Source organism: Cimex lectularius, unplaced genomic scaffold (assembly GCF_000648675.2).
Source record: "Cimex lectularius strain Harlan isolate CLEC.00 unplaced genomic scaffold, Clec_2.1 scaffold220, whole genome shotgun sequence".
NCBI classification, from domain to species: domain Eukaryota; kingdom Metazoa; phylum Arthropoda; class Insecta; order Hemiptera; family Cimicidae; genus Cimex; species Cimex lectularius.
This window is the reverse complement of record NW_019392830.1, coordinates 281,844-307,741: the sequence shown is the minus strand read 5'-3', so window position 1 is coordinate 307,741 and position 25,898 is coordinate 281,844. Positions and strand designations below refer to the sequence as shown.

At 34.4% G+C, this 25,898-nt stretch overlaps 1 protein-coding gene across 1 annotated transcript in view; it reads left to right on the top strand.

Moving 5' to 3' along the window:
• Positions 1 to 354: 354 nt before the first annotated feature.
• Positions 355 to 25,898, top strand: part of LOC106673894 — a 92,626-nt gene continuing 67,082 nt past the window's right edge. The window contains exon 1 of the mRNA XM_024228511.1: positions 355 to 545. The gene's annotated coding sequence lies outside the window, so the exon portion shown is untranslated. The remainder of the gene's footprint in view (positions 546 to 25,898) is intronic.

Here is a 25,898-nt window from a genome sequence, read left to right as displayed (position 1 = left end):
AAACAATTGTGATCTATGGGCCGACGGTGATTTTTTACTTAAAATGTGTTAGTTGTTAGGGCAACATGAGAAGAACAACACAAATTCCATTTTTAGAAATAGGTCAAAAATACTTGTCGACTATAATACCAAATAGAGGTAACAAGTGCCATATTACTTGCATTACTAGGAAAATCATATCCGGATCCCGTTCCGAAATTCCCCAGGAGTCACAAACTGACCTAAACCGAAAGGAGAAGTTAATGAAGAAAAAAAAGTACAACACGGCCAGCGGCGGAGATCGAAAGTGGACTTAAAACCCTCAAAGAAAACAGGTGTGGTGGGGATTCTGGATCGTAAGGTGGGCCCAGGTTGAGGCTTAACTCGAGAACAGACTCACTTTCGCACAGCCCATCACCCGGGTTTAGCTTGCACGCATCCAACTCGACCCACCGTTCAAATCTCCGCATGTGTTTCGTTCCTTCGTTTAAATCTCTTTGGACTGTTCGGTTTTACAAATTGAGTTATTTGATTTAAATACGCCTGGATCTGCGCCACCGAAAACGGTAAGCTTAACGATACGAACCATTTATGATGAACTATGATACACATTTTTATTCTATCAGAGATGGATATAAAACAAGCTAAATAATAAAAAAATCTAAATATATAAGTAAGAGTACAGCATTTTAATATAAATTTCAACAATACACACAGAATATTAATAGAAGATACTTAAATGATAATCATCTTTCTAATCCATAAGACACCAGGTTGTCACAAAAATATCAAAGTACAATGCAAGTATATATAAAAAAAAGTTTTATCTAACCAAATCCATAATCTGGTCTGCCTATTTTTGGGTTGTTCTTCCAGTTGAGAAGATATTCTGGAGCATATAAATTCCAAATTAAAAACGAGGGTGGATGAGAACTTCTCCACATCATTAGTGGTAATTAGTTATCAACATAAAACCGTTTTATTCGGATAAACTATCAATTGAAGACATCTGATAAGAATAACATTGAAAAAAAGGAAAATGATAATTGAATTTTTTTACCTGCTTAAATATAGTAATATTCGGTATTGCTGTTTCAATGCATTTTTTGTTACACCAAAAAAATAAAATTTACAAAAAATACAAAATTTAATTTTTTCAAACCTTCACGCACTCAATTCAAAAAATCCAAGAAAATTTAATAATTCACCTGTAATACATAAATATTTACAATGGGCTTAATAAAAATAGTCAAGATTGATCTTCTAATAAAAAAAAAGAAATTATAATGTGACGATAAAACATTATTTCATGCAAAGAACAAATATGGACTATCCAAAACAGATCAATTTTCATGTTTACCTTCTGATTATTATCACCTATTTTATTTTGCCAGCTTCTTTAGCCATTGATGATCTTCTATGCATGTATCTGATAACCTTTGTTTAATAATTTTTTAATTATGCTTTTTTTTGTCCTTGGTTTTCACCATTAGCACAAAGACCACAGTTTAATTATGCTTAGAATAATAAAATAACGGGTTTTTTTCGACCAGATCGGACATTATAAATGAACCATAAATAAATATGATTATTTGCTATGAATATTTTTATTCTGTTTATCTGTTTATTCATAATTCGTTCTTTTTTGACTGACAAACGGATTATTGATTAATAGAGTGCTAATAAAAAAAGTTTGGTTAAATTTTCCAGCTCACGAAGCAGTTGCTTTTTTAAAGAAAACTTTAAAGAAAACTAATTCTTAAAAAGGTCTAGAAATATCCTCAAATTTTTAGTTTAGTTACATATTTTTTTCAAAATGAAACTTAAGGTCGAATGGAAGAAAAAATTCTTAAAATTTTAATGAAACATTTAGAAACAGCTATAAATTTAACAGACCAATATAGCGAGAACAGGCGGACCGGGATGATCAAGGACGTTTGGTCTACTTGTAAATTTGACATGATTCTCCCGTCTGAATTTCAGATATCTCGTAAACTGGTTAGATTTAAAAGGTTACTTTGTAAGGTTAAACAAAAAAAGTTTCTTCATTTTCTTACAGTTTTACGGATTTTTAAGATATCTAAAGACTCGGTATCGCTGATGCTTTGCCAAAAAAGCTGACGAGTTTTTCTATTCAGTTTAAAAAAAAATAAAACAGTGTAAAATAGAAATACGTAAATTTAGTTTTATTTTGCATCTATTGTTCTTACAATGTCCCGGATAATAAAATATTGATCACATGGTGAAATTTTGAAATTTGAGGCATAAGTACAAGCTTGGTTAAATCTGAGTAATATAAATCAATATAAAGAAAATTAATTGATACACTTAGATTATAAATTTGATCATTATTGGGTATTGTCTGATTTAAGGAGAATTATTAACCATTTTTATTCTTAGGAGTCGTTAATAGAAGATTCATAAATTTTTTGAAATTCGCGATTTCAGAACATCTACATGTCCAGGATCTTATTCGGAAGATATTTAACATTCCCTTAATGCTTTGAAAGGAAAAAGTCATTCTCAATGCTTCGACTTCCTCGAATTTCTCCGACCCCATAAGCGCCAATTATTCCGAATGAGACATCGTCGATTTGCCCGCATTTTTGTCGCCGTTCTTAGTTCGATTTAATTTTATTTCATTTCTCAGAAAGGGGCTTAAAAATCAATTCAAGGCGTTAGAAAGGTTACGTTATAATTTTGAAAAAGGCCTATGCGCCTGGAAGAACACCGTAGTCACGCCTGCCCACGGCATGCCCAAAGAAAGGCATCAGAGCCGATCCCGGTCCTCCTCCTTCCAACATTTCTACGTGCTCCGTCTGTTATAATTTCCTCTATTTTTGCCACCCCCGGAACCTCGACGCCATTACGTCTTTCAACATTATCGTTCTTTTTATGAAAAACTAAATTAAGCGCCTACCAATAACTCACGCAAATACACAATCAAAAACCTATGCAGCAGGTTTTACAATATAAAAAAAATTTAATTATTGCAAATATGTGATAGATTAGTTCAGAATATTCGACCTAAATTATCCAGTAATGGAAATACTGCTTATATTTATTCGAAATAATTAATTGGACGTTCATTAAACGTTGAACAAGCTGTAATTTAACATCACTCATAAACGGGAACAACTATGAGGTCATCCGCTCTCGGACGCAACAGGCCACTTTCACAAAATCATGTGTGATTCGTGGAGAACAAAAGTAGTGCAGAATTGAGTAAAGTGGTGAAACTCAAAATCAATCCGGCTAGGGGCTAAATTACAAATCATTTCGACATGTCGCGACGGAGGAAAATCAATTTTTGTGGTTGATTTTCTCACCCAATATTTGACCTTTACATTGATTTGTTAGCGCGTCTAGTTAATTATTCTGCGAGAAAAGGGAGAGAGAGAGAGAGAGAGAGAGAGAGAGAGAGACTGATTCACTGTCTTTAATTATCAGCCCTCAAATATAATTACTTTCAATTTTTTATTCTAGAAAGAAGAAAGATGAAATAAAAGTACTAATGGAGAAAATATAATGTATAAAGAAGAAAACTAGGCCATCATCTTTAAGACACAATCTATCTCTAATTATACGTGATTAGGGACAGATCCCATTTCCTATTATATTTAATCCTGTCAAAATATATGATGGATTTCCATTGCAAACATGAGACAAAAGGGAAATAAGATAGAAATGGGGAGAGGGAGAGAGAGTGAGAGGGGGAGGAGAGTGATTGCGAAAATTGAGATAGAAAGAAAGTGAGCGAGCATGATGAACTTGAATTGCACTGATCGGATAATTTCTAGTTTTGATAATTGTATCTACACGGGAAAAAATGAAATAAAATGAGTGAGGCCAAAAAGAAAGAAAAAAAATTGAGATTGATAACACGAGAGAGAAAGAGAGGGAGAGAAAAAATTACTAACAGCCGCTGATGCTGATGAGGTAGTTAATTGGTTAAGACGCCAACCGCTACTACAAGTTGACAATAAGAAAAAAATCATCATGGCACATGCTTGGATCACAGCACAATGGGACATAGCAACAGCTCAGATGTTCTTTGAAGAGGAAACGCTTGCAATTTTCGAAAAAAGAAATAAACAGAGAATGAGAACAACGAACGATAACTTCTCTACTATTTATTAAAAATAGGCAGGTTTTGCGACTAATTTTCTCAAAAAATAAACTGGAAACATGGCGCAAAGGACAATTTAGAAATCTAGACGAAAAGATAGGTAGATACAAAAATAGGTCGATAGATATAATAGAAAGGTAAAGAAAGAGACAGAGAGAAAGCAGAGAAAAAGAGAGAAATAGAGACAGTGAAGGTGAGAAAGAGAGAGAAGAGAGAATGAGAGGGAGAGAGAGAATGGGAAAAAGAGTGATTGCGAAGATTGAGATAGAAAGAAAAATAAGTGAGCGAGCATGATGAACTTGAATTGCATTGATCGAATAATTTCTAGTTTTGATAATTGTATCTAGACGGGAAAAAAACGAAATAACATGAGTAAGGCCAAAAAGAAAGAAAAAATTGAGAGAGAGAGAGAGAGAGAGAGAGAGAGAGAGAGAGAGAGATGGATTGTACACTAAAATAAAAAATATAGAGCGAAAGTATGAGTGTAAAAATAGAAAATACAAAAATGCAAAGTGGTCTTGAATTATACATATGAATGTGATGATCTAAAATATAAACATTTAAACTTTGCTCCAAACAGAGAAATATGAAAATAGAAAATATGGTATAACGTAAGCAAACGGAGAAGGATGCTGTAGTAAGATAATGAAAAAGAATAAAAATGAGATAGAGAGAGGACTGGCTGAAAGGGCGAAAAATAAGAGAAAGCGAGCGAGTAAAAGAGAGAGAGTGTGTGAGAGAGATAGAGAGAGTGAGAGAGGGAAAGAGAGAGAGAGATGGATTGTACACCAAAATAAAAAATATAGAGTGAAAGTATGAGTGTAAAAATAGAAAATACAAAAATGCAAAGTGGTCTTGAATTATACATATTAATGTGATGATCTTAAATATAAACATTTAAACTTTGCTCCAAACAGAGAAATATGAAAATAGAAAATATGGTATAACGTAAGCAAACGGAGAAGGATGAGGTAGTAAGATAATGAAAAAGAATAAAAATGAGATAGAGAGAGGACTGGCTGAAAGGGCGAAAAATAAGAGAAAGCGAGCGAGTAAAAGAGAGAGAGTGTGAGAGAGATAGTGAGAGAGAGAGTGAGAGAGTGAGAGAGGGTGAGAGAGAAAGAAGGATTGTATACTAAAATAAATATATAGAGCGAAAGTATGAATGTAAAAATAGAAGATACAAAAATGCACAGTGTTATTGAATTATACAAATGAGTGTGATGACCTAAAATATAAATATTTAGACTTTGGCTCTATACAGAGAAATATGAAAATATGGTATAAAGTAAGCAAAAGGAGGAGGAGGAGGAGGTAGTTATTAACATAACAAAAAAAATGTAAATGAGAGTGAGTGAGAGAGAGAGAGAGAGAGAGTGACACAGAGAGAGTGAGAGGAGGAGAGATTGATACCGCTTTATTTACATAATCTCTCAAGATTTGGTCTCAAGGACCACTCTTACATCTAAAAAGAAATACAGATTTATTTTTATAATTACACTAAGAGAGAGAGAGAGAGAGAGAGAGAGAGAGAGAGAGAGAGAGAGAGAGAGAGAATGGGGTAAAAGTGAGAAAAAGAAGAGAAAGTGAAATAGAAAGTGTTGAGAGAGAGAGAGAGAGAAAGTGAAATAGAGAGAGAAAAAGAGAGAAAGAGAATGGGATAAAAGTGAGAAAAAAAAGAGTGAGAAAATGGAACGTGAGTGAGAGAGAGAAAGAGAGAAAGAGCTAGAGGACGGGACGAAAGTGAGAAAATCAAGAAAATGTGTGACCTAAAATATAAACATTTAGACTTTGCTGCAGAGTAATACGAAAATAAAGTATAAAGTAAGCAAAAGATTAATTATTAAAGGATGAGGTAGTAAGATAATGAAAAAGAATAAAAATGAGATAGAGAGAGGACTGGATGAAAGAGGGAAAAATAAGTGAAAGCGAGCCAGTAAAAGGGAGAGGGTGTTGGAGAAAGATAGAGAGTGAAAGAGAAAGAGAGAGAGAGAGAGAGAGAGAGAGAGAGAGAGAGAGAGAGAGATGGATTGTACACTAAAATAAAAATATAGAGCGAAAGTAAGAGTTTAAAAATAAAAAATACAAGCAAAGTGTTCTTGAATTATACAAATGAGTGTGATGACCTAAAATATAAACATTTAGGCTTTGCTCCATACAGAGAAATATGAAAATATGGTATAAAATAAGCAAAACGAGAAGGAAGTAAATGAGAGAGAGAGAGAGAGAGAGAGAGAGAGAGTGGTAGAGAGAGGATAGGATGAAAGTGAGAAAAATCAGAGAAAGAGAAATAGAGAGTGAGAGAGAGAGAAAGAAAAAGTGAAAGAGAGAGAGAGAGAGAGGACGGGACGAAAGTGAGAAAGTGAGAAAATGAAGAAAATGAGTGACCTAAAATATATACATTTAGACTTTACTCCAAACCGAGAAATACGAAAACATGGTATAAAGTCATCAAAAAGTTAATTATTAAAGGATGAGGTAGTAAGATATAAAAAAGAATAAAAATGAGATAGAGAGAGGACTGGATGAAAGAGGGAAAAATAAGAGAAAGCGAGCGAGAGTTGAGAAGAACCATATTCGAAATATAACTAATTTTGACAACCTATTTTAAGATAAATAAAATAATAGAGTGAGCGAAAATAAGATTGTAATTGAAAGAGAATGAGAAGAAAAAAGGAGCTAAAGATTGAGAAGTCAAAGAGACCTTAAAAATAATTATTTTGGACTTTCTATATAAAGAAGAGAAGTGAAATAATATAATATATAGAGAACGATATGAAGAGGGAGAGGTGAACGGAAATCAGAAGTGCATTCAACACAAAATCTTCTAAATACAATACGAATCAAAATAATTCACGAATAGATTTTCCATTTAGAAGTCAATAATACTTGCCAACGTACATTTTTACACAGTTCATTCACAACGTCTCACTTTTAAATATTACCCACATCAGGTTTGCCCCTTGAAGAGGGAATGCTGGATGTTGAACATGAAAGTGAAACCTTGAGTTCGAATCGAGTCAAAATTGATCTGAATAGACGCGTATTACTTAATAAAACCTGTCCTGAGGATCACGGCCAATCTCACATAACACAATTATCGCGTATCAGTTATCTTGGGAAACCGGTCTAACGAACAACTCCGTCCGTTCGCCACTGACCTTTTTTTTTCACCGCGACGGCTCATCTCTAATTAACGGGTCCGTCCGAAATTTATTTTCCAAGACGAACTCGGCGACCTTTAGCTTCGGTTATATCATTTCATACGGTCTCGGAACTGTTGGGAAACGGTCGGCGTCGTCCTTGCGTCATTTTCATAATTGGTCCATTTCAATATTATTTACTTAAACATTCATAAGGAGCCGACGCCGCATTCAAATGAGCGCTTGGAAATGATCTGTCACAATGAAATGAAGTCATAGAATTGTTTTGAACCATCTAGCTTTCAAATCCTTGAATAACCATTGTTCGCCTTACACGCTCGTTATGGTTAAAATAAAATCGTGTCTGTTCAGAATGAGTTCGAACGAGCTTCAAGCCCCGGGCAAGGTATGTTTCGGATATGGGCCGACAGGATGTAGAGTGAGATCATGCTCATTTATCAATTCTAAACTCCAGTACCAAAAAAAAATTACATAATTATATTAGAAAATACAGTGAACCTATATAGCTCGTACTATATTTGGGGCATCCTATCCGTGAAAATAAATTGAAAAAGGTATAAATGTATTAACAAACCACGCAAATTTGCATGGGCTAAACTGGATCAAAATATAAATATATTCTGTTCAACTAAATAACGTTCCAACGATTTTTTTATAAAGCAATTTTGAGTTATATTTAAAAAAATCTTCGAAAATGTAAACGCTACAAAACAAAAATTTCTTAATTGCCGTGTAAATTTTTTTGATAAGAGCGGGTTGCTGATTAAAATAAAGAATTGAGACAAGAAAGTCGGTGCCACAAGCGGGATTTGAACCAACGACCTTCGGCTAGTGGATCGAAGTCACGATAGCTCAAATGGTAGAGCAGCGGCGTCTTTAGCCAAAGGTCGTGGGTTCGAATCCCGCTTGTGACACTGACTTTTTTATCTCAACCAAAACCTTAATAAATTGAAAATAATTTATTTAGTCAAGCGGACCACGAAACCTAATTAAAAAAAAATTTCTTATGTGTTTTATTTTTTTATTATTATTAATCTTTCCACCTTACCAATCCTACTATCTATTTCTATCTATGTTTTATTTATCTCTATCTAGCTATATATCTCTATCTATCTTTCTACTTCCCTCTTTCTCTCTCTCACTCACTCACTTTTTCTCACTTTCTTTTTCATTCGTTTTTCCTTATTTCATTACCTCATCTTTTTCTTTTTTTAACATATTATTTATTTTTTACTTCCATTTTTGGTATATTTCGAATAAACGACTAGCATCAGAGCCTCACTCTACTACACAACAAACATCTTTTTATTTTACGGTTTTGGAAAAATGTTACTTTGAAAACGAATATGTAAAATTGCAATAGCAAGAGCTGTCACTTAAATTCAAACGTTAGGTGAAAAATTTGTGAGCAATTTTTTACAAACTTACATGTAAAAGTTATTTAATATTAAAATCAAAAAAAGAACTTTATATAAGAACTATAAATCTCAGTTTTCATCCTCCTTTAAATTAATCCATTTTAATGCTTTTTGTCGCGTGCTCTATTGAACTTTTACCCCATTAAAGGGTTGAGATGGCAAGTCAGTGTCCGAGTGAATTTAGGACAGGATAGCTCAAGTGGTAGAGCAGCGGGAAATTTAGCCAAAGGTCGTGGGTTCGAATCCCGCTTGTGACACTGACTTTTTTATCTCGACCAAAACCTTAATAAACTGATGTCAAATTGTCGTCAAGCGAACCACGAAACCTAATAAAAATAAATTGAGACAAGTTTGACCATTTGACATTGCACAGCGGTCTTTTTTTATTTTACTAAGATTCTTAAATTTTTTAGTTCTAGCTACTGGTATAACATCGATATGGTTACTGCATCGATTGATCATTTATCTGTACAACATCATCAACATAACTCAATCATGGAACGGCCACCTATTACATTAATTATTTTTTTAAATAGACATAAATGCACGCTAATATTCCTTCCAGCACCTGGTAACTACTCTCATCTCGAATAATAAGCTATCATTATAACAATTTTCACTTGTACACTTTTTTATGCCCGTAGTTCGATCTATTCTTACCACATCTCTTTTCTTAATTGGAAATAAACCAAACCTTTAGAGTTTTGTTTTTGACAAATGTAGTTTATTTTATGATTCAGGCTAAGAAGTAAAAGGTTCAAAATGTGAATAAAGTCGATTTTTAAATAAATAATTTATCGTTTGCCGATGCGAGTGGATTTGACCAGTGTATGACAACTGCGATGTATAATGGTCATTTAAAAAGGTGATCAGAAGTTAAAAAGTAAGTCAAGGGCGTAACTTTCTCATATGAATCATTGATCAAAATGTCCAATCGGTGTTACAATACTCGCACATTTTAATGGGGTAAAAGTTCAATAGAGCACGCGACAAAAAGCATTAAAATGGAATTTTTTAAAGGAGGATGAAAACTTACAACTTACTTATATTAACTTTACTTGCTTAACTTTTACATGTAAGTTTGTAAAAAATTGCTCACAAATTTTTCAACTAACGTTTGAATTTAAGTGACAGCTCTTGCTATGGCAATTTGACATATTCGTTTTCAAAGTAACATTCTTCAAAAACCATAAAATAAAAAGACGTTTGTTGTGTAGTAGAGTGAGGCTCTGATGCTAGTCATTTATTCGAAATATACCCAAAATGGAACTAAAATATAAATAAAATGTTAAAAAAGGAAGAAGACGAGGTAATGAAATAACGAAAAACGAATGAAAAAGAAAGTGAGAAAAAGTCAGTGAGTGAGAGAGAGAAAGAGGGAGATAGAAAGATAGATAGAGGTATATAGCTAGATAGAGATAAATAAAACATAGATAGAAATTGATAGTATGATTGTTAAGGTGGAAAGATTAATAATAATAAAAAATAAAACACATAAGGAATTTTTTTAAATTAGGTTTCGGGGTCCGCTTGACCAAATAAATTCTTTTCAATTTATTAAGGTTTTGTTGGAGATAAAAAAGTCAGTGTCACAAGCGGGATTCGAACCCACGACCTTCGGTTAAATACGCTGTTGCTCTACCACTTGAGCTATCGTGTCTTCGATCCACTCGGACACTAACTTCCCATCTCAACCCAAGCCGAAGGTCGTGGGTTCGAATCCCGCTTGTGACATTGACTTTTTTATCTCAACGAAAACCTTAATTAATTGAAAAAAATTTATTTGGTTAATTGGACCACGAAACCTAATAAAATGTAATAAGCAAAATGAAGTATACTTCACTAAAGCTCTCCCAGGCCATTTCATTTGTCGCCGAGAATCAAATAGATTACACGACATTTGAAAAATGGCAAAAAGGAAGGAAAATTCAAAAGGTGTGGTTGAGATGGAAAGTTAGTGTCCGAGTGGATCGAAGTCACGATAGCTCAAGTGGTAGAGCAGAGGCTTATCTAGCCGAAGGTCGTGGGTTCGAATCCCGCTTGTGACACTGACTTTTTTATCTCAACCAATACCTTAAATACAGATTAATTAATTGAAAGATATTATTCGGTCAAACGGACCAAGAAAACTAGTGAAGTTATTAAATATGTTCTTTAGGAGGCTCACCACTACACTAAGTTTATTTTGTTCTTAGCCATTGTTTTTTATCGTTATTACTTTACAGATGTTAAAATTAATTAAAAAAAGAGATAGAAGTATAATTCATTGGCAAAAACTAGAACAGTTGAAAAAAATTTTTCTCCATCCATGAAATTTAGTGTCCGAGTGGATCGAAGTCACGATAACTCAAGTGGTAGAGCAGCGGCGTATTTAGCCGAAGGTCGTAGGTTCGAATCCCGTTTGTGACACTGACTTTTTTATCGCAACTAAAACCTTAAATACAGATTAATTAATTGAAAGATTAATTGAGGTTGTTCTTGAAAATTCATATGGAATTCTGTCTTTGCCAGGATCCATTTTGTTTTTTTATTAGAACTTAAAACAAATAACAGTTGTAGTTTCTGGAAGAGTCTAAATAAGACGTTCATACAGTAAATTACAAATATATTCAATTCAAAACAATTGTTGTTAAGAAAGTATGACATTGGGCAATCATAATGAGCTTTTGAATTAGTATTACTCCACGTACTACAGTTTAGGTGAAGAGATGCATGTGCATGACCACTGCATAGGTAACAGGATCAAATGAGCTATCCTAGTAAAGCTATCAATTGCGTTATTGAACCCTTTCAAAATCCAATGAAAGAGATTGCACCTTTTCTAAATAATAGTATACAATTTTGTATATACAATTGAGAGTGAAACGTTGGTTAATGCTAATTTGCTCCCCTTGAACCAGATATTATTGGTTTTAAAGGGGTTCAACGTGTGGACACAATGTTTGGATTACGTGACAGGGCTTTTCCGCGTTATCACATTTGCGTCATCGGGGCCATTCTCGCTTTCTGCAAACCGACCTTTATGACCCCGCGACGCATTTTTTTTAAGGTGGAAGCAGAAACGGCCCGAATCGGCAGAACGAAGGACAATTATTCCGTGACTATCGCCTTGGATCTTGTTTTTCCAAGCACAGCATGGATGGATTATTGTCACGTTAAGACGAAAACTTGGTCACTTTCAACACGACACGCAAGGATGGCACAATTACGCAGAAAACAAGCACTTTGAGCCCTGAAGATGATCTCGATAAAGATCAAAACGTTGGCACGATAAAGAAAATGTTTTTTTGAAAACTACGTCACGCCAGACCGCATCTCACGATTTCCGAATAATCACCGACTAACGGTCACTAATCACCACACATTAAGACAAAAGGATATATTAAAAGTATATCATCGATTTAAAAAATATATGAACCGAGACAGAAACGGATTTGGAAATTTTTTACTTTTCACATTTCGTTCACTCTATAAACAAATAACACTAACAACACGTAATTATTAACAGTATGGTTCACAAAGTGAAGAATGAAAATAAATTCACTAGTTTCGTGGTCCGCTTGACCAATTAATATCTTACAATTAATTAAGGTTTTTAGATGAGATAAAAAAGTCAAAGGCACGAGCGGGATTCGAACCCATGATCGGCTAGATACGCCGCTTCTCTACCACTTGAGCTATCGAATGGAAAAATGGAAAAAAGGGAGAGGAAATTCAAAAGGTGGGGGTTGAGATTTTTTAGATTTATTAGGTTTCGTGGTCCGCTTGAACAAATAAATTCTTCTCAATTGATTAAGGCATTGGTTGAGATAAAAACGGCAGTTTCACGAGCGGGATTCGAACCACGACCTTCGGCTACATACGCCGATGTTCTACCACTTGAGCTATGGTGACTTCGATCCACTCGGACACTAACTTCCCATCTCAGCCCACCTGTTTGAATTTTCCCTTCTTTTTGCCATTTTTCAAATGGCGTGTAATCTCTTTTATCTCAACCAAAGCCTTAATTTAAATATATATAATATCTTCCAATTAATTAACTTATATTTAAGTATTGGTAAAATAAGATAAAAAAATTTGACAAATGGCAAAAAGGAGGGAAAATTAAGAAAGGTGGGGTTGAGATGGGAAGTTAGTGTCGGAGTGGATCGAAGTCACGACAGCTCAAGTGGTAGAGCAGCGGCGTATTTGGCCGAAGATCGTCGGTTCGAATCACGCTTGCGACACTGACTTTTAATCTCAACTAAAAACCTTATTTAATTGTAATGAAAATAAACTTAACGAAAAGTGCGCTTTTACCCTGCGTAAATGGAACCCCATTGCCTACCACTCACCACGTGAGTTATCTTAGATTTTTCATGGTTAAAAGGGTGACTTAGAATTAGTAAAACTAGTACGTGCCTCAGGATCAAAATTAAACGCTGAAAATGACTTCGTAATTTATAAGACAATAAAAACCTCTCTGGGCCATTCATTCTAAAATTCTCCGTCAAATTACAAATGCTCCATTTTGGTTTCAAATCATAATATTAATGATGAACTACGTACACAACCAAAATTTCAACAATCACTGAACATCTACACCAATCTACTACGACTGTTATCTCCAAGAAGATTGAAGCGAATCTGACCCCGGGTCATCAGTGAGTGAGGAAAGACGAGGTTTCAGTGTGAAGGAGTGTTGTCACTGGGCGACTTCTAAAGTGACTCAAAAATATAGATACCGCACATATAGAAAATATTCACTTATTACAATACAATATTTGTTGTAAATCTCAAGGCTTATTATTATTATTTTTTAAATTAATACGCTAGTTTTTAAATTTCTGACTTGTTAATCTACCACTTAATTCAGAAAAGTTATACAATCGAAATTTTTTTCGTTTGTAAAATAAAGGAAACCGGACAATCCGGTGTTCGTGGACAGATCGAAATTTATTTCCCAACTAGAGACCCAAAACAGTTCTTGTTTTGCAACATAGAAGAAATTTCTTTTAACATTGACCCATATTCAAATGTTTGCGTTTATCTTATTCAAGGCAAATTATAAAAACCCCGTCTAATAACCAAAGGGCACTTGATATTAATTAAAAAATAATACGCGTTTAATAAGTGGTTTTAATAAAATTAGAAAATGAAATTCGTTTGGTATAATTGTTAAACTTTTTCTTCTATCCTTAGTAATTTCTCGGCCTGTCAGTCAAATTGTTCGATCTTATCAGAAAAGTTTGACTTAAAAAAAATTCACAATATATAATTTAAACCTTATGCACATGTTGATCGAACAGGTGATAAAGGCGAGATTTTTCATCAGGTCGGATTACATCAGCTTTCTCCCGTTTGGGAATTAAATTGTGAAATTAGACTTGAGAGTCGATGAACTGGCGACTCTCAGCAGCTCGGCGGAATATGTCTTAAGATGACTTTTTTGTTTTTGTCCTTGGACTTCCGACAGCTTGTTTCACTCAAGAGCCTATATACAATTTATTATAAATAAATATTCCAACCGATATAATAATTATACGAGAACAAGCTATCTATTGTGTATATTGTAGTTCACGATAGATGTAATGATTTGTGTTTCTTTTTTGTTTATATTAAGAGTGAATGTATTTATAAGAGTGAATGTTTTGTGTGTGAGAGCCGAAAACCCCAGGTAGGTATAAGTTCGATTGTATGCATTGTACATACTTGAGGTATGTTCTGATTGATTTCCAATAATTTGAATTTCATGGGAGGGCAAATTGTTTAAGCTCTGTTGAATTTGGGATCTTACTTGGCGATAGAATCTAACAAGGAGTAGTGACGTGCGATACCAATCGATATGATTAAAGTATCGAGCATTTTTTTCGATACTGCTTTTGGTATCGAATACTTTTTGTAGTTTCGGAAAATATATTCAAATAGACTTTTTGTCGAGGGTTCAAGTAATATTAAATTTTTATTACCTTTCAAACTGGGAGTTAACTAGTTACTCTTGGGAGCGCCTACAAGCGGCATGTGTCAACGAAATTAATCGAGATTTTGAATTGGTGGTTGGTAACTCTGCTGATAATTCTGGTAACTCATAATTCTTTCCCGCTTCGCACCTCGCACTTTCAATTTCAATAATTTCTCGTAGAATGTTTTTGTCTTCAAGTACCTAAAATGTGTTCGCCTTCCTTCTCGTAGGTAGATACCTAATCATGTCTCCTCCCAAAAGTAAGTCATGAGGTTATTTTACTAAGAAAACTGAATCTTCGTCATCTTGTAAACTCTGGAGAATACTGTGGGTTTACGTCTTTGATTTGAAAACAAAACACCAGTTGTTCAATTTTCTCAAAACTGGCAAACGATAAAATTGAAATATCAATTATGTTGAAATGTGTCGGCAGCTTTCACTTGTTCTTATCTACGTACCCAATATATGAAAAAATACTTTAAAAAAACTCCAATTTCTTGATTATTTTAACGCATGAGCGTATTTTACCCAAAGTCCACAATAGTAAGTTGATCATTTATGAATAAACGAAAAACTACTCATATGAGTAAGTACTCATATCGAATAATTTCTATCGATACTTAAGTAGTATCGAATATTTCTTTCGATACCAGTATCGAGTACTGGAATCGAATATTTTCTGGTATGCACGTCACTAAAGAGGGGAGGCCATGGAAGTCGTATTACTGATTTTAATTAAAGTTTAATTTAAGGTCGAAAAATCTTAGATACCTCTCTGAGCGTTCTTGCCAATGGGCTCTAGTACCAGAAAAAATATTTTTTAAAAATATACTTTCTTAGGCTAGATCTGGAGGTAATTCTTTCTCCAATGTTTAGCGTTCCACTTACAAATGGCTTACTTTTTGGTTTTTAGAAAAAATTACATTTGGTGAAAAGCTCAATGTTTTTACTTTTAGCCTCTGTTTAGATTTTATATCGATCGATATATTTATAGATGAGAAAAACATGAATAAAATGAACAAATACGTCTCAAAAGTTTCATTTTTTATTAAGGTGCTAAACATCTGTAAAGTTTCACGCAGATAAGTGGAGCCGTTCAAAGTTATTAAAATATTAGCGATTTTTGAAAAAATCAAGATCCCAAAAATTTATATTCGATTTGTCGAAAACAATATTCTTTTAAACGTGTGGTGATTAGTGACCGTTAGTCGATGATTGTTCGTAAATCGTGAGATGTGGTCTGGTGTGGCGTAGGTTTTAGAAAAACATTTTCTTTATCGTGCCAACGTTTCGATCTTTATTGAGATCATCTTCAGGGCTCAAAGTGTTTGTTTCCTGCGTAAGTGTGCCATTCTTGCGTGCCGTGTTGTGATCCCTGAAGACGATCTCAATAAAGATCGAAACGTTGGCACGATAAAGGAAATGTTTTTCTGAAACGTACATCACACCAGAGCGCATCTCACGATTTCTGAATAATTATTTTTTTAAAGTTAATTTTCTATATTCTTCTATAATATTCTTTTTAAGTTTAGTTTCTTGTTAAATATCTTTTAAACTTATTTGCCTACGTCGTTTGGTCACAAAGTAATCTGTATACACACTGTATACGAATATTTTCTTATCTTCCGTAAAAAGCAAATCGATTGATATACATTAACCTTAAAATATAATCACAAAGAGGACAGAAAATCAACCACCAAACCAAAAATCTCCTGGCTCCTTAGGAACTATCAAATTTATTCATTTTTAACGTTCGTTTTGGCTTTTCGGCCCGCTAGTTCTCGCTGTACGTTTTTACTAGATAATTCCACGTCAGTTAACTGTTGCTAACAGAAAAGTTAAAATTAAAATTGATTAAAACAAAACACTTTTGTCCAATTACTAGGATGATGGTTTACCTGGCTCAAAAACAATAATTTAAAGGCAAATCAAAGCGAACGAATAACTTTCGATAAGATGACAATTAACGTGTGTTAAATTTTAATTGGAGATAAATACAATAAAACACAGCAAGAATGAAAGCAAAACATACACATCTCAGGTTTCAATTGCTGTAATCCTGCTAGGAAAAAACAGCTTTTAGTAAATTATTAGCACACGTTTTAATCAGGTTTATATGTTAAAAAATTATCATGTATTTTGGAAAAGGCATAAAATTTAATAAATAATATTTTTATTGAATGCAAAAGTCAGAAAAGATATTTATATATCATTTGGAAAAAATGTGTGGTGATTAGTGACCGTTAATCGATAATTATTCAGAAATCGTGAGATGCGCTCTGGTGTGATGTACGTTTCAGAAAAACATTTCCTTTATCGTGCCAACGTTTCGATCTTTATTGAGATCATCTTCAGGGCTCAAAGTGTTTGTCTTCTGTGTAATTGTGCCATTCTTGCGAGTGTGAGAGTCTCAACACGACACGGAGAAGACAAACACTTTGAGCCCTGAAGATGATCTCAATAAATATTGAAACGTTGTCACGATGAAGAAAATGTTTTTCTGAAACCTACGTCACACCAGACCGCATCTCACGATTTCTGAATAATTAATTTGGAAAAAACCTTTCCCTTACCAATTCATATGTGAATTTGGACTCATTCTGAACCGGCACTGGATCACTTATTGGGTCTGTCTTCAATCGCGGGTTTGTCGAACCACTCGAATTCATTTCGGCATCGCGCCTTCTTTAGTAAGGAAATGGACAACAAACCAGCGAATGATGACGGACCCAATAAGTTACCCAGTGCCGGTTCAACATGAGTTCACTGACACGCAGACCAACACCCAGCATCGACTTTAACGGAGTAAACATTACAGACCGGTAGTGCGGGTCCGCGTCGTTCGCCCCTTTATTTATACGTAATTTCTGTTTTACCCGAAATTTTTTCGATTATGCAAACCTTATTTTTCGTATACAAACCCTCTGAAATCCCTGAAAAAAGTTTAATTAAAAATTAAATTTTTTATTAATGTGATTTTTATTTTAGTGATTTTTTAAGCCGATTAGTGTGTATTTTATGATGTTAGGGATAAATAAATTACAGAACGGAAAAATTTGAGTTTTAGAGAAATGAGAGGTCAGATAAACTTGGATTAGTTTGATATGCCATTTGGTGATGTATTAACGTACCACAGAGGATACATTTAGCATTAAATGAAGGTCCTTCTTTCTTGAAATTCTTTTATTCGAAATGGGCCTGGCTTTCTTGATGTAAATCCCAAGTTTATAGTGTTTGTCTTATACTCTTGTCTTTTATAAACACAAGTTGATGAGTTTCGAGTATATGCAGAAAGAACTGTCGAGGTGTGCTCAACAACTCTCAACGTACAATCAATTAACATAGTGTTTACAAGTCACTTCCATTGTTTTTTTGTTTGTTTTTTAAGTAGAGGATATTGTCTCAATGGTCGGAATGGACATGTACTCCGTACTCAATTTCCACCTTATGTTTGTTGCTATCTCTCAATCAATCCATTACCATATTTGGAAAAATATGAATGAAATGAGTGAAACATAGATTTTTTTTTACGAACAGAACGTTTCGACCTCATGGATATAAGTCCTCTTCAGTGTTAAACACATTTGCCTTAAACACTTCCCAACAGTGCGTAACCTTTTGAAGCTGTTGGGAAGTCCACCGGATAGATAAATATATTAACACTGAAGAGTACACATGTCCTGAGATAGAAAACATTCTGTTAATAAAAAATTAATAAAAAATCTTTAGGATCAAGAGACCGTTTTTGTGGGAATCGGGTGTGGAAAACACTTGCGCAGTTGCGGCAGCTTTCATTCAAGGCTGAGAAATAGCCTAACATAGTAATTATAAGATTTTTCTATATTTATTACGTTTGTAATCATGTCACCAATGTGAAAAAAGGTTTTTACAAAGTTGTTTGAAAGAGATAAGGTAACCAGGCTAGAAAATTAAATACAACGCGATTAACGGTTAAACATGGAAGTTTTACTTGACTAAGGACGATAATTGTTGGAATAACCTGGAACGTAGAAAGTACTGGGTTCGATCCCCGTTGACATTTTTTCCGTTCTTTTTGAAACGACATGGTAAAACTCACTATTAAGTCTTTTAAGTTATGAGACATTGCGTTCAGATCTGCTTTACCTTTTCAAAAATTACCAGTCATAACTCATGTTGATATGATGATACGTGTACGGATCATTTACGTCAGTTTATCAGTTTAAACTTTGGCTTTCTTTTGTTTGTTTTGATTGAATGCTTTCTAAAGACGGACGCCTACTCGATTTTGTTGCTTTACTTTCAGTTCGATTAAACCATACCCGGAGACGTCCGTCCTTTCGCCGGGGTGGGCTATGCCTTTTCCGTTCAAAAGTGGGCCTGTGGAAAGGTGATTTGTTTTTGGAATGTCATGAAAGTAATTTTTTAGAAACCGTGGATAATTTCGAGTGTATTAAGTTTTATTGCAAAAAAAATCTCTCTTCTTTATTATCTTCTTTTAATAATTGTTATTTCGTTTATCTGGGAGAGTCTATGACAATTTAATAGCTTATTTCCTATAATTTAAGCATATCAGAAAACCTTTATTGAAAATGTTAACAACTAAAAAATTATACTTTTCAAATTACGGGTTTTTTGCATGATTTTCTCATTGACGAAAAAGTAGCCTCCAAAAATACAGGATTTTTTGAAAATCCTGTCCGACTATTTTGCTCTCAATTATTTTCTTTACAACTCGACATCTTGAAATTAATCGTTCACGGGAGAAATATCATGGAAACGATGCATTTTTGTTTAGACGAGGTTGAATACATTTATCACATTATCTATACATATCTCGCTGTATATGAATAGAATATATCAAATTTTCCATTATTGTAAAGTTAAATTATACGCAGATGATTTCAATGCTTATATCGATGCAAAAGTTGATAATATTAACGAAATCGAAAAAATACATGCTGACCTTGTAAGACTGGCAGACTGGAGTAATAACCATATGTTAGCGTTAAAGCCAACTAAATGCAAAGTAATAATTTTTGGCCATAATAAATTATTAGAAAAATTGAATCTTGGTGATGTAAATAAATTCACTATTTTTCGTGATCCACTTGACCAATTAATATCATTCAATTAATTGGTCAAGCGGACAACGAAAAATAGTGAATTTAATGAATTAAGGTTTTAAGTTGGGATAAAAAAGTACATCACGAGCGGGATGAAAAATGGCAAAAAGGAGGGAAAATTCCAAAAGGTGCGGTTGAGATGGGAAGTTAGTGACCGAGTGGTTTGAACTCACTATTGCTCAAGTGGTAGAGTAGCGGCGTATCAAGCCGAAGGTCGTGGGTTCGAATCCCGCTCGTGACACTGACTTTTTTATCTCAACTTAAAACCATAATTAATTGAATGATGTAAATAAAATTAAAATTGATAACATGTTTTTAAAATATGAGGAAAATGTAAAATGTCTGGGTTTAACGCTTACCAAGAATCTATCATGGGATATAGAGTTGTGAAAAATCAAAAATCAAATCTACTCAACCTTACATAAATTTAATAAACTATTAAGTTTTGAAAAGTAAAATGTAAATATCAAAAAACAACTTGGATCAACTCTAATCTTTCCACACATAACTTATGGTCTAGGAGCAATGTGTGACTTTTTTTCTTTTATTTTACGAGGGTTCGCAACAGCAGAGGTCATATCAACCCTCAGGTTGCCGGTGTTTAAAAAAAAAAAAAAAAAAAAAAAAAACCATTTGTAAGTATGTCGGCTGGGGGACCGCGGTAGCCGAGTGGTTAGCATGAGAGACTCTCACGCCGCGGTCGTGGGTTCGATTCCCACCGTCGCCTCTGGCCCTTTTTTCCCGATAACCCCCAATTTGAACAACATATATAAGAATTCGTCATGGCTAATATGCAAAGATCATAAGGCAAAAAAAAAAGTATGTCGGTTTCGAATGCAGGGCAGCTGGATTCGAACCCGGGGCCTTCACCTTACAGTGAACCGCCGTGTCAACGCCTAAACCGTAGCGGCCACCGAGGCCCCATGTGTGACTTAAATCGTACACAAATCAAAAAAATGCAAGTAGGGTTAAACATACATATCAGATATGTCCAGAAGCTGAAATATGACTGTTCAAATTTCTCAAAATTAAAGATTTAATCGATAAAACCAAAATATCTATACGTGAAATTTAAGTACATGTCTCAGAATCATGATAGAGATACTAGGTTTGCAAACAACCGTCTGCGTGTGGTTAAGCACAAAACCAAAGCTTTTAATAGAACATTCTCATTAAAACATAACATTTTCCCGAATCTCTATACACATAAAACGATGTAAAAATATCAAAGATTTCCAGAAAAGTCTTAAAAATCATCTCTTATGTAGTTACGATTGATGTCTTAAATTTAAATTCTTTTGTTGTTTTGTCTTCTTTTAATTTTTTATATTACTATTTGGTGAGTAAAATTTTATTTGTAGGTTTATATTGGTAATTGATAATTCTTGATTTGTGCTGTATTGTAGTGAAAAGGATTTTTGTGCACTTATTTTATTTTATTAGTGATTTGCTTTTTAAGTGCTCAGTTGTTATGTAAATTAGAATTTTATTAGGTTTCGTGGTCCGCTTGACCAAATAAATTCTTTTCAATTAATTAAGGTTTTGGTTGAGATAAAAAAATTCAGTGTCACAAGCGGGATTCGAACCCACGACCTTCGGCTAAATACGCTGTTGCTCTACCACTTGAGCTATCGTGTCTTCGATCCACACGGACTAACGTCCCATCTCAACCCAAGCCGAAGGTCGTGGGTTCGAATCCCGCTTGTGACACTGACTTTTTTATCTCAACGAAAACCTTAAGTAATTGAAAAGAATTATTTGGTCAAGCGGTCCACGAAACCTAATAAAATGTAATAAGCAAAATTAAGTATACTTCACTAAAGCTCTCCGTGGTCACTTCATTTATCGCCGAGAATCAAATAGATTACACGACATTTGAAAAATGGCAAAAAGGAGGGAAAATTCAAAAGGTGGGGTTGAGATGGGAAGTTAGTAGCCGAGTGGATCGAAGTCACGATAGTTCAAGTGGTAGAGCAGCGGCGTCTTTAGCCGAGGGTTATGGGTTCGAATCCCGCTCGTGACAATGACTTTTTTATTCCANAAATAGATTACACGACATTTGAAAAATGGCAAAAAGGAGGGAAAATTCAAAAGGTGGGGTTGAGATGGGAAGTTAGTGTCCGAGTGGATCGAAGTCGCGATAACTCAAGTGGCAGAGCAGCGGCGTATCTAGCCGAAGATCGTGCGTTCGAATCCCGCTTGTGACCCTGACTTTTTTATCTCAACCAAAACCTTAATTAATTGAAAAGTAAATTAGAATGTTTATTTGAATAAGCAATTTTAAGTAAATACATTCGTACAAAACGAATAGATGGAACGTATTGACGGTAACAATAATGTTATTCCAAGTAATTAATGTATAATAAATTAGAAGTAGAGTAAAATTAGTAACTATTGTATTTCACATTAGATTTAATTAGTCATTAGTCCTTGAAACCAAATCTTGTGTATTGATAAATAAAGCGTTCATCATCATCATTCGTAACCGAGTTATAGAGTCATAGTTAAACTTTGTTAAGCTTATAAATTGCCTTAGGTCCCAAGAAATTTTTATCGTTCACAGTCAACTTTTTACATTTGAAAAGATCCTAACGTGCTGTAATTCGACCGGAGAAGGGATCCGGATGACACAAGGACAGCCATTTGAGCCAATTTTGTTTCACTTTCAATCAAGAATAAAATTAATTTTTGCTCATTTGTTTTGCTCATATAGCATCGGCAAAGTGTGAATTAAAAGAAAAAAATAAATGTGAAAACTCCATAATCGTTACATAGTCATAGAGATTGATCACACCCCCCAATTATAATTCAGTATATGCCATCCTTGAGTGTTTCCTATATGAAGCTTATTATTCCAACATTTACGCCTGTGGAAATTAATTAGCCCAAGGGTTGGGCCGCCCTTGAGATGATTCCCGGATGACTATAAAACTGGGACCTTCCTATTTTAGTTCGTCCTTCGCGACCTCTCTCCCACGCGTTTCGGATCCTGAAGACCTTTGCCACCTATGATGAGCGACCGATCTTCTCTAAATATGTCGTTTTATGCTGAATGTATGTTTCGATGCTGTCTTTCTAGTTTAACTATTTTTCTACATGGGTGTGGGCCGCAATAATCAACTCAAAGATGAAATAATAATTAGACATTATATAATCACGAATAAATAGATATAGATTGAAAAGTGATCGTTTAAAGACGTCGTTCTATAATCATGAAAATAGCTAATATAATTAGATTTTTGAGAAATGAGGAAATTGGACTCAAACCATTATTTTAAATAGCTAGATTATGAAAATATATATCGTGAAATTGTTTTCCAATTTTCGATTTTTTTAAATTACGTTTATATAAGATTATTTATTAAAATAATCTGTTCATAGTATACATTAGATATTGAAACATTAAAAAACACGAAAAAATCTCAATTTTCTCTCATCTCAGTGGCAAAATTTTTCATGCACTTTTACTTCTCTCTCACAATTTGTTGTTTTCAACAAATGCTCATCATCAGGTTGGAGTTAAAAACACGACTTTCGACATGAATTGTAAGACTGAAACGGCCAACGCGACGTTCCAATGAGAAGCTGGTTTTTGAAACAACAAACTAAGTGAACGAACTACATTTTAAAGAGATTAAACAAAACATACTCACCTATCTATATCATTTCTATTTCGTTTTTCCGAGATTTCTTTATTTGATCTGTAGGGCGAAGAATCTGAAATTTGGTCGTCACAAATCGTTTTGTTCTGTCAGTCCTCGCTGGGTCGGTCCGACAGATGGGTTCGGCTTCTCGCCATCGTCAGTGAGTGCCCACAGTTATGAGCAGTATAATTACTCTTTACTAATACATTATATATGCTATATTATCATAATAATATATCATGGATAAATTTTTGGGCTGAATACATTAAAATTTTATTTGAGTAACTATTGCCATTTTATCGATTTTTTATCGATCAGGAAGTATTTATGCGTTGGCTTATTGTTAGGTTAGGGGTAGGTAACAGTTAGGTAGACTTTGGGCACAAGTCATGCCCAATAGACCAATACTGGTCACGGTGCACAGGTCGTAAAGAGGCCTGATCTATTCTAGGATATAAGTCGGATGAGGTGAGGTTAGGTTAGGTTAGTCTGCCAAACCTTTAATTCATCTTTTCAAAAAAATTATTTGTGTTACTTCCAGTGATCAGATATCTTTCAATTCCAAAATATTTCAAAAGTAATGCCGTTTAATGAAGAAATAAAATAAGTATCTTAGATATATTTTTGGGCAGGACGTACAATTTTATTTGAGTATTTACTTCGTCGGGGTGTACGCATGCATTGGGTTAGGCTAAGTAAAGTAGGTTTAGGGTTAGGGATTAGGTAGAGGTAGGTTATGGTAGGGCTAAGTGTGTTTCTTAGTGACCTATTGTTTCATAATTTTTTGTAGCTGTGAGGAGCGTTCAAGAATGAGTTAGTTTAGAAAAATACCCTTTTCATTTTTTTACCGACGTTTCGACCTTGATTCGGGTCATCTCCAGAGTACAAAATGTGATGCTAGTCACAACACTTTCATACAACATCAATATGACAACACAAGAATAGCACCATACCTTTAAGCCCTGAAGATGACGATAAAGGTCGAAACGTCGACAAAAAAAATGAAAAAAGGATTTTTCTAAACTACCACATTTTTGACCGTTCCTCACTTCACGAAATGTTCGGGACGGGTTTGGGTAGCTTAGATAGGGTTAAAGTTCTCCAAACGTATAATTAAACTTAAAAAAAAATATATTTCGTGTATTTCCAGTGAACACATTACTTTTTTTATTTCAAAAGTAATAAAATGAAATTATTACAGTTTAATATATAAATTTAAAAAAAAACTATTATAGTGGATATGTTTTTGGGCTGGATACACAATTTTATTTGAGTCATTTTTTTCGTGTTATCAGTGTCAGGGAGTTTGCATAATATGAATTTGTGTTAGGTTGGGGCGTAGCCGCAACGGTTTAGGCGTTGACACGGCGCTCATCACTGTAAGGTAAAGGTCCCGGGTTCGAATCCAGCAGCCCTGCAAATGGTCTTTTTGTCAAAAACACCTGCATCCTGAGGGTTGATATGACCTCTGACCTATTATAGCATGATTTAAGTTTGAATCATCCATTTAAGTTAAATGATATGTGAAGCATCTCCCCCCACCAGTCACCGTTCTCAAGCTCAACTTGACAAATTTCACTTTCTTCTCATATCCAATAGACAAAAAGGCAGAATTACAACCAGATCCTTCTCTGTCAAATACATTATCGCCCACTGGGGATGATGTAAGGGGGAGAATGAGTAAGCGCGAGGCGTGGCCGTCTAGAAAGCGATCATCGAGCCAATTTGCTCCAAGATTGGTGGCACTAAACAAATCCAATTGCGGTCGCCGCAGACTGGTCGGTGAAAGATTTCAAAATGGTTCAGGCGTCAGCAATGATTCTTTGATTCTCTGTATTTGTCTTTTTAATACGATTATTTCAGATGGTGTGCCTAATGGCCATTTCATCCGTAAAAAAGATTTGTGTTAAGGCCGTATATTTCAAAAGGTTGACAAAACGCTATCTTGAAATGTCATCTACTCGACTACTCCGGACAATAAAGCGTCGAATTTGTTTATTTATTTCTGAGGAGATAAAAACAATAATAACATTTCGTATATTTCAACATCAGTCAAAAAAGTATTTCTGAAGTATAAACCGCTTATTCCAAGGTAAACTGAATAGATGATGTGTGGATAAACTTTTAACTTATCCTTTCTACCCTTAAACATGCTAGCATTTCTGTTCATGATACTGGTTTGCCATATTAACATATTTTAAAAAACTTGGACTCCGGGCTGACGAATCTGTAATTTGGTCATTACCGTCGTCTACATGTCCCGCCGGGTTGATCGGCATTCGGCTATCTTCACCATTGGGTCTAGGTGATTTTTATGAATCTCTATAATTACACTTATGTTATCGATCACACGTCTCGCCAGTTATTCAATCACTTTCTGGTAGCACAACTCGACTTAGACCAAACTTTTGAAAGGTACTTACATCTAATTATTACTCATCAGATCATGTACAATCAGGGACTTCAAAACAAACCAGTCTTGGTACTTTTCGCAACCAACCATTGTTCTGTAATGTGT